This window comes from Mirounga leonina, unplaced genomic scaffold (genome assembly GCF_011800145.1).
Source record: "Mirounga leonina isolate KUSES-001 unplaced genomic scaffold, KU_Mleo_1.0 Mir_93, whole genome shotgun sequence".
NCBI classification, from domain to species: domain Eukaryota; kingdom Metazoa; phylum Chordata; class Mammalia; order Carnivora; family Phocidae; genus Mirounga; species Mirounga leonina.
In genome coordinates this window covers 15,090,999-15,102,174 of record NW_023270854.1, presented here as the reverse complement: position 1 = coordinate 15,102,174, position 11,176 = coordinate 15,090,999, and positions in this window count along the sequence as shown.

Genomic DNA, 11,176 nt, shown 5'->3' with positions numbered 1-11,176 from the left:
ATAACATAACATAACATAACATAACATAACATAACATAACATAACATAACATAACATAACACAACATAATTAAGGGAGTGATGTCTCTCATCAGATCTCAGGTTCTCTCTGTGCCCCAGGGGAGGGGATTACACAGGCAGCTAATCCATAGGGAGGTCCATAACTTTGTGGAGCAGAGAAATTTCTTTATGTTTCCTACAAACTCTTAAGCACAAAAAGGGAATATTTATAAATAAAAATATTCCTTAAGATACATAAAGAGAAGCTTAACTGGATGCTTTGTTTTTCCTCCAAAATGAGATAAAGGCTTTAGGAGAGCTTATGAGTTCAGAATACATCATTTGTAATTAAATACTTTAAATATTTATCAAACCTTGGAGAGGGAGATACAAAATTTTTTAAGGTTAGAAATATCAGATGAAAAGATACAACGTGCAAATTTAACTACATATATATATAAACATTCTTTATGAGACTAAAGTTCATGTTTGATAAACATGTATAGTAAATAGGTAGGGGGTTAGTAGTTTTATATGAACTCATCATATAGTAAGTGAAAGACAGTCTTTAAAAAAAAAAAAAAACAGAGTAAAATAGCTGAGGGGGGCATAAATTCACCATCCCTACCATTTTCTGAATGTTTATTCATATGTCAATGGGCTCAGTGATTTATATCCATTATCCTAGTTTTATTTTATGTTATTATTTTTTAAAGATTTTATTTATTCATTTGAGAAAGAGAGAGAGAGCAGGAGTGGGGGAGGGAGGGGCAGAGGGAGAAGGAGAAGCAGACTCCTCGCTGAGCAGGGAGCCCCATGCAGGGCTTGATCCCAGGACCCTGGGATCATGACCTGAGCTGAAGGCAGACACTTAACCAACTGAGCCACCCAGGCGCCCCCCCATTATCCTAATTTTAATGCTTCGTTCGATATTGGTATCAGAGTTTTAAGAATGAGTACACTGATTCACAGAGGTTAAGTGCCATGAGTCCCAAGACAAGCAGGTGACAGAGCCCCTCCCAGCTAGTGCCAGGCATGACCTTGAAACTTCCTCTTCCACCTTTCTGCCTGCCCCCACTTAACTACTCCAAACGTGGGTTGTTAAGAAAGTTCATGTAGACTTCAAATAAATGGGGTAGGATGCTTCATCTCTTTATTTATGAAAGAATTTTAAACATGAGATGTCATTTTCATTTATCAAAGTATAAAGATCTTTCTCCCTCCTCCCTTGCTCATTTTAATTGGTACATATCTCAGCTTGGCTGATCCTCAAAAGACAATAGATTCAAAACTTACTTCATTTAATTGCCTTGGTTCCTATTTGAAAACACTGAGAGAGTATCAGGTAATAAAAATTCTACAACCTAGCATTCTGTTCATTGTCGTTAGCCACGGAGGAACCTGAGAACATTTTCCTTAAAGATTTGACAGGGGTAATTCTCAGGCCAGTGCTGTACAGATTAGGATATGGGGATTGTAGATTGTCTAGTTATCCTAATGATAGGAGGATACAAACTTTAGTTCTTTAGTGCACACTACATATTTGGGAGATGGTCCCAGGAAATGCTGGTAAGAGAGTAGAGAAAGGATTCAGGGAAGAGGGAGGAGCCAGTAAAGGCATATTCTGCCCAGCCGCCACTGGGGACCCCGGAGAATAGACTGTGTACACACATATTTCTTCTGTATGATCAGATTATAAAAAATTGCTATTTAGATATTTGGGTGGATAAAATACCCAAGTCCCCCATTTTATCCAAAGATAGATTTATCATTCGTGTCATGCTGCTCATCTGTGGACCCTCAACTGTCCATCGCTGCTAAACACAGAGGCTCGGTCCCCAATTCCATCAAGCTCATAAAAAGCCAGTCCTCTGCTTAACTCCACATGCAATAATCCTCCTGTGTAGACACAGCTCCCATCTAGGTCTCAATGAAATTCAATAATTGTGTTACTTTTTTGGTTTGTTTGTTTGTTTTCCTGGGAGAAAGCCATTTCCAACATCATGCACGGCGAAGCAGTGCATTAACACTTTTGGATACCGAGGTTTTGGCAACATTTTTCTCGTGCGCTATGAGGCAAGTATCCTGGAGAACTGATGGGCTTATTACGGGTTTGCTGACTGCACTGCATTGCTAGACAGAAGATTTTATATATAAGGTGTCAGGGCAAAAATGTCCCTGTGTTTCAGCTGCTTTATTTTTTCCAAGACCATTCACATCATGAGAAGTTATTTCAAAGCAGCATTTTACAAGGAAAAAAATAAACAAATGCATTGTAAATAGCATTTAATTTCCTGTAGGAAAATAGCTCAAAAATGGTAATTATGCAAAACACTGAAAAAAAAAATCCAGCAATCATTAAACAAGTTTCACTCTTTTGATAATAAATAGATGGACAGGATCTAAATGGCATTAAAATAATGGAAAATGTCATAGTTGGCATAACAGGCTTTTGTTGTATCAATATTTCAAAATATTACAAAAATCAAAATAACAAATTATGAACGATTGAGCTTGAAAATGTGAAAAGAATTATTACATATCCATGATAATGGGAATTAAAATCAAAGTTATTTTTACATATTTTTTCCCACAACATTCTTTGTCCTCTGGACTTTATATGTCATCAAATTCAGAATAAAAAGTCAAGAATATTTCTGATCATTGCCAAGAACTGCTTTAGGATTTCCAATTCCTTTATTGCTTTTATATTAAGCAAGTGAAATGAGTCTGTTTTGTTTCTTAAATCGTCAAAGTTGTTCTCAACAGTGTTTACAACAAAGGGATCTAGTCTCTTTGTCAAATATGCAAATGTTTATTTTAATTTAATGTGATGTTTCCAATTCAATTAAGAGTTTCCTGCAAGGGTGAATTGTTCTATGAATTAATTCTGATGCCTGCCCCTTTCTTATTACTTTGGGTCTCAATATGTACAGCAAGGAAAGTCCTTTAAAACCTGAAGTGCAGTCATTCTGTAGGAAACTTACGTTGCACATACTCATTAGGGTCACAGTAGTCTCATGGTTTTGAGTATCACAAAAATGCTTTGAGATTTTGATGAAATCTGTGTGGATCTATGTGTCATTTCCCTTGGTCATATACAATAAATGACAAAAATAATACATGCAATTTCAGTGGATCTGTGTCCTTTTAGAGTTCATGAACTTCATTTAAGGAACTCCAGTTTATTTTTTGCCCCCATGTGTGGTGAATGGGAATTTAGAATAAGCAAACAGGAAAGACAATTGAGCTATTAATTTTGAAGCGTGATGATGGCTTCACCTGCCTGCACTCTGTCTCCTCTTTGGCAAAATGAGGTGATTGAATGGGCTGATCTTGGAATCCATTCCACCTCTGACATTCTATAATTATACATCACAATTATAATGATGTTGATAATTTCTCTAGAACAGCCACCTTCAAATTGTGCTCTTCAAGCCATAGGGGTATTAGGAGGTGCTTAAGAGTTATCACAAGGTTGTTAATGAATGCACTGTATTTCAGACTGGCTTTAAGCATTCACACACTAACTAGATCAGTTCCTCTTGAATTTAATATATTAGACATCTGTGTGGGAGTTCATCTATATATTAAATGCTGTCTAATATGGTAACCACCAGCCACAGGAGGCTATGGAGCAACTGAAATGCAGTGAGACTGAGGAACTGAATTTTTAGTTTTATTTAATTTTAATTTAAGCAGTTCCTGTGGCTAGCTTCTAAGATGCTGGACAGGAAAACTAGAAATTTTTGAGCTCTATAACCTGCCTCAATTTCTCATTATTAGTAATCTTTTTTTCTTAATTTTAGTCCCCAGTTTTTGTATTTATGTTTTATTTATTATTTTAAAATTAAGATATAAGGGGTACCTGGGTGGCTCAGTTGGTTGAGTGTCTCACTCTTGATTTCAGCTCAGGTCATGATCTCAGGGTCATGGGATGGAGCCTTTTGTCAAGCTCCACGCTCAGTGGGGAGTCTGCTTGGGATTCTCTCTCTCTCCCTCTGCCCCTCCCCCTTGTGTTCACTCTCTCTAAAATAAATAAATAAATCTTTTAAAAAATAAAAATACAAAATAAATAAAATTGAGACACAGTTGTCATACAACATAATATACATAATGTCATATGACATAATTCAGGTTTCCAACATAATGATTCAATATTTGTATATATTGTGAAATAATCACCATAATATAAAACAAGTAAGTCATGGGTATATGATGTACAGCATGGTGACTATAGTTAGCAGTACTGTATTGCATATTTGAAAGTTGCTAAGAGAGAAGATCTTAAAAGTTCTGATCATTACTAGCAATCTTTAAGCATTAGCCGATGACTAATTAAAAGTGTTATTTTAGAGGCAATCCAAGCATCAAGTGAATAATTGCACTGGGTGACTGAATTGTTTCATAGTTAAAATCCTGAAGTTCTTTTGCTCAGATTATAAAGTAGGCACAGACTTTCACTGAGACAAATCTGGTTTGAATTCCACTTCTGCAGGTTAGTAGCTGAGGGTCCTATCTGCCAGGGAGTCACTAACATCTGTAACCCTCAGTTTCTTTGGTAAAGCGAGGACAATAATTCCAATCTCACAGGATTGCTGTGGGGATTAAGGAAGATCATTCGTATGAAGTTCCCAATGTAGTGCCTGGCTCATGAAATTTACTTTCGACCAATGTTATTTCACCTCTCTATGTCGTTATGTAACATGTCACTCAGGGAGGTTTAATTCAGGTTTTGAAGTGTACAGGTAAAACACGTCTTTAACTAGTAATGAGGATGGAAAAAATAAAAATGATCCAGATGGTGTTAAACTAGAGCTTTACTTTTCCAAATGTGACTTTTAATCTGATGGCCGAATGTCCGGGTATATCCCAAGACTGGGGAGACAAGGAGATGGAGAATAAAGATTTACAGTTATAGCTTAATATAAATAGTACAGCTTTGAATCTTGCAAGCCTAGCCACTGCCACTAGCAATAAGATTACTGTCAACTCCAGAATGGGCTTGTCACTGAGTCTTTGAAGACCTGGCCGGGTGCTGATGTGGACACACATTCCTTCCCCGATTTCACTTCGTCTCCAGCAGGAATATGTCACCTTTAATAGAGGCAAACTGATTTCTCAGGAGGAGAGGACAGGTGAACAGCACTGTGATTGTCCCTACCCTAGGGGAATTAACCCTAGGAGAATGATCCAACTTTCTCTTCTTAAATCAAAAAGATATTTCTTGGGTGTATTTCTGAGTAAGGAACACTGAAAGAAGACAACTTTCTGTTACCTAATAAATTTAGTGCTCTCAGCATCTTCTGACACCCACAAATGTGAGACTTGAACACAAATTTTCAGGTTATAAGTATCTTCCACTTACTTTTTTCAATAGCTTTTTGAATTTGAGTATAGTTGACACACAATGTTACATTAATTTTCAGGTGTACAACCTACCGATTCAACTTCTATGTTACGTCATGCTCACAAGTGTGAGCTACCACCTGTCACCATGCACTATTATAGTATCATTGACTATATTCCCCGCTCTGTGGCTTTTATTCCCCTGACTTACTCACTCCATAACTGGAAGCCTAGATCTCCCACTCCCCTTCACCTACTTGACCCATCTCCCACCCCCTTCCCCCTGGCAACCATCAGTTTGCTCTCCATATTTATAGGTCCGATTATGCTTTTTATTTGTTTATTCATTTGTTTTGGTTTTTAGATTCCACATATGAGTGAAATCATATGGCATTTGTCTTTCTCAGTCTGACTTATTTCACTTAGCATAATAACCTCTAGGTCCATCCATGTTGCTGCAAATGGCAAGATCTCACCTTTTTTGTGGCTGTGTAATATTCTTGTGTGTGTGTGTACATTGTGTGTGTGTGTGTGTATATATATGTATATATATATACACATATATTCCACTGTGTTCCTTATCTACTCATCTATTAATGCAGATGACATGGTAGTATATGACATGATACTATACTAGAAAACCCTATAGACTACACCAAAAAACTATTAGAAGTAATAAATGAATTCAGTAATATTGCAGGATATAAAATTAATACCCAGAAATTGGTAGGATTTCTAGACACTAATAATAGGGTAGCAGAAAGAAATTAAGAAAACAACCCCATTTACAATTGTACCAAAAAGAATAAAATACCCAGGAATAAACTTAACCAAGGAGGTGAAAGACCTATACTCTGAAAACTACAAAACACTGATGAAAGAAATCGAAGATGACACAAACAAATGGAAGGGTGTTTTCCACTTATTCTTGACACTAAATTCCAATTCGCAGATCTCCATCCTAAAGGTGCTTAAGAGGAGACAGTTTTTCAAAAATGTTAGTCTAGATGATATATTCCTGTACTCCATGAAAATCCTGAATTTCCTCGCAGTTGAAAATCAGAAACCTAAAATGTAATTTTGTCTTATAATATCTACTTAATATGCTTCTTTCCTTGGAAAGGATTGTTACTTCTATATATATTTGGGTAACTACAAAACCTAAGTGCTAACTCTTCTCTTGGGACTCTCTTTGAACCCCTATAGCATAAAACAGATATGTTCAATGAATCTCAATTGACTTACAAGATGTTTTACTACGTCAACAGAAAAATAATATTTTTATGCTGGAGGAACACTGTTTTTCTGAGGATTAGTAAAGGTCTAGACTTATTTTACTATTAAAGATATATCAGTAATTAGTGGCCTTTTTGCAGGTGAAGACCTTCATTGACATTTGGGAAGGTGTGTCTAAGCAGCCACTTCTGATTGACTTCTAAACATGAAATGGCCCCACAGTGAATTACTGATTTATAAACCTCACCTCCTCCACTAAGATAAATTTTATGTAAAAGTCTGGGGCATCTTCTGAGAGGGCCTGACCTGCAGGGAAGCTGCCTGTCTAATTCTGATGCTCTGCAAAACTACATAATGCAAAGCCCTTTGCTTATTCTAAAAATAGTGAGTATAATTAGTCTTGCAAATCAATGTTTCCACTCATCAGGATGACAAAATAACTTGTTAAATAGCGTGCTTAATTTACATATCCAAGAGTCAACAAAAGCTTCATCTACCATTTATTTGATTATATCCTTTTAGGAGAAAAAAATGCAGTTCATTGGCCGGCTGCCACTCTCCGAAATATAGGAGGTAATTAGAACCATACTGGGGTCATGTTTTCATAGCAAAATACAATCTGCTTTTAGAGCAAATATGCCATTATCTTATCTGGAGCTCCTTTATTCATAATTATTATGATATTTATGCTTATGGGCAAAATTAATAAAAATATGGGTAAATTGAAAATGGTTTTTACATGTAACATCTTGTGGTTAATTCAACAAAATTTTTAGAAATAAAAATAAATATCACACACACATACTTATAAAACCTTTACTTTTTGGTATAATAAAGGACAAAAATAATATGCAACAATAAATGTTATTTTGTTGACATAATTAATGCCAATGACAGATCTTCAATTTTTTCAAGTGATATGAAACATAGTAATTTGAAGAATTTTGTCGATACTAGAATTGTACTATTATTAAAACATTTGGGGGCCTAGCAGCAAAAAATCTACCAAATTTATGAGAACATGTGAAAAATTTAAAAAAAGGGATAAATTTAGGTGTGTATTCTGTATTTCTGTCTTCATTTCTGGATGTGGATTATTATTTTTGTTTCATTTTAAAACAAAGTTCTTATGAAATTTGTTTATTTCCATAATAAACAAACTACTATTCCCCTAACAAAATAATATTAATCTGTTTAGTTTTCAATCATCATATCATGTTCAGTTGACTCAAATCTTTTGTGGATAGTAACTCTTCCTCAATCATCTGCTTCCCCAAACCAAAAGTTTTACATGCTTTTAAAAGTATGATTTCACTCATATGTGGAATTTAAGAAACAAGACAGATGAACATAGGAGAAGGGGAAAAAAAGAGAGAGAGAGAGAAGCAAACCATAAGAGAATCTTAACTATAGAGAACAAACTGAGGGTTGATGGAAGGAGGTGGGTGGGGGATGAGTTAAATGGGGATGGGTATTAGGGAGGGTACTTGTTGTGATGAGCACTAGGTGTTGTATGTAAGAGATAAATCACTAAATTCTATACCTGAAACCAATTTTACCATATATGTGAACTAACTAGAATTTAAATAAAAACATGAAACAAAAAAAATAAAATGGCAATTTTCCAGTAATAAATCTATTTGTCAAGGCACTGGAATACTTGAAATCATTGACATCAGTGAATTCTTTCCTTGTTGACAGACTGAGGTGGGAAGAAGTTCATTACAAGAAATTAGCTTTAGCAGCATTACCTTGGAATCAAGGATGATAATTTTTTGGTATCAGGATAAAATAGCATCATAATCTGGGTGCTATTTATAAGGGAAAAATGCAAATTTAATTACATTTAAAATCAAGAAATACTTGTTAAATAGATGCACTGAGCTGGCCTACTGTGTTTCAGACACTATTCAAAGGGCTGAAAAACCAAAGATGAGTAAAACCAAAAAGGTCACTTCCCTTACAAAACTTACACTTTAACAAGGAAAGGAGAAGTAGCAGTATTTTTACTATCAGGGGAATGGGATACTTTGAAAATATGTAGAAGAATGAGCTGGGCTTGTCCAGATGTCCTTTTAATTTTCTCCAAGGATATTAAATGTAAGTTAAAACCTGAAGGATTAGAATTGCAAGAAAAAAATACTTATTTTACTCTTGCTTCCTTAGCTTAGTTGATTTTTTACAATGTATTCAATCAAATGTTGGCATTACTTTATGTTTAGGTTCAACTACTCTCTAGCTTACTTAATAATACTCATAGTGTAATAATACTTCTGTATTTTTTGAATTCACCAATTAAACATGATAAAAATGTCTGAAGTTTGAAGAATGTATCATTCTTTCTAAATAGAATACAAATTGAGCAAAATTCTCACTTATTACAAGTATGTAACAGAAAAGGAAAAGGAACCAAAACATTTAAAAAGTAATTATTCTGCAGCAAGACTCTCCTAGGAACTATAGTATCAGGATAAAATACACAATGACAAATATTATTTTTATAAATATTCATACATAATATACACTTATATATGATTTATACAGATTATAAATTATATATTATAAATTTATAATATAATGAACAATGCAAATATTGTACATGTACAGAATTTTCACTATGTGCATGGTTCTATATTGTTTTATAAGAAACTAAAAATGAGTTACAAACCGTTTTATGTACATTCCACTTATTACAATGATTAACCTTACATTACAATTATGTTAATTTATTTTTATCAGCAATTAGATTGTACCTACTGTGTGCTAGACCCCAAGCATAGAAAAAATTCAAGCCCTAACCCAGTCCACAAAGAGTCCACAATTTAGAGAGGAAGTCGGACACATAATGATTACATATGTAGTTCAGGAATGAGCAACATCTCTTGTATCTGTCATCTCATTTGATCCTTTTAAGGTAAATAACAAAAGTATTTTTATCACATTAATTTTAAAAGGAGCGGGTAAATTACCATGCATTTTGTAAATTATAGGAGTGAACTATGGGGCCACAGATGACAAGAACTCATGAGGCTAAATAAAAACCACTTGAATTAGGTCCGAAAATCAGAATAATATATAGAATTTTTAGTTAAAAATTTATCTAGATAATGGTCCCTAATGCAGCTTCTCCCAATTCCCCACTAACAAACAAACAACAACAACAAAACAATCAAGAAATGGAGAGGAGACAAACATTCATCTAAGAGTGGCAATTAGCTGTTGCCAACATCTGGGGCTGGAGGATAAATTCATTAATTACAAGATGTGTGAATCCCAATTAACAATCATAATCAGAAGTTATCATTCATTCATTATTAAATGTTTGCTGTGAGCCAGACATTTTGTTCTTTCTTGAAAAAGAGGTGGTGATAGGATTTAGCTTTTTATTCCTACTGTTTTGGATCTAGTTTGCAAAAAAGAAATATCTATGCTGAGCACGAAACGGGGCAACTAGTACTTCTTTCTGAGATGGTCAATATGAATACAATCATTTTTAACTTCCCAGATACTGCCACAACCCAAAAACAGAAGGGCAAAGATTATTCATGTGTGTTTATGTTCATGGGAGCGGGGGGTGAAGGTGAAGGCATTAATCCAATGTGGAAGCAGTCATTCCAGAAGTAGGGTGAGTGGAAGCAGAAGAAAGAGTGGGGCATTCTTTGCTTTGTTTCAGTTCTCTACTATCTCATATTTTAAAAACAAGCATTAATATAAGCATTTGATAACAGGAGATAATATTTCTGTCCAGTAATGCATAATAAATTGCATGCTTGCTCATCTAATTCAGGCCACCTATGCGGGAAAGCCAGAGAGTATAGCTCTTACCATTACAAATAAAAGCTAGACCAAATTCACAAACATCCTTCCTTCTGTTATAAAATGCTTGCTCTTCAAATCTAGCAACACCCAGTGGGGATGAGCAGTGACAGCGGAATTTATACACCCTGAATGTACCACATCTCAATGGATTGCTTCTTACTCTAGAATCAGTCAACATATAAAAATACCCTTGAGTTCTGCTTCTGCTCAGGATAAAGAAAGCTTCCAGAAAAAAATCATTTCCGAACTAACAATGACCAAAAAAGTCCAGATAATTTACAAAATCATAACTTTTCCTTGAGCTCAACAGGTCACACGTCAAGTAAACTCTATTCCACAGGGAGATAATCCCCTTCTGTGAGAGAGAGACAGACACAGGAACTGTTCTTTTTCAGTGAAGAGAAAGATGTGAATGCCATACAAACACGTAAGGAAGGACTGGCTGGAATTGCAACGCATTATGGAAGAACCAATGTGGATTAGCAACAGGTTAGAATAACTAAAATCCCAGACCCAACGGGGGTTTATGTTCGCGTTTCATCCTTTGGCATTGCTCCCCACTAGGTGCTCAGGAGAGAGAGGTCAGGGATGTGGTGAGAGACAAGAGACCCCTTTGGTGGTGCAGGAATGGAGGTCGCTGCTGGGGCACAGACACACAGCCCTGCCAGGCTGCCCTGGATCATTCTCTGCTATGAAGCAAAACCCCCCAAACTCGGGGGCGGGGGGTGGCTAGAGACAGCAATCACTCAACACCCAGGGCCAATTAAAAATTA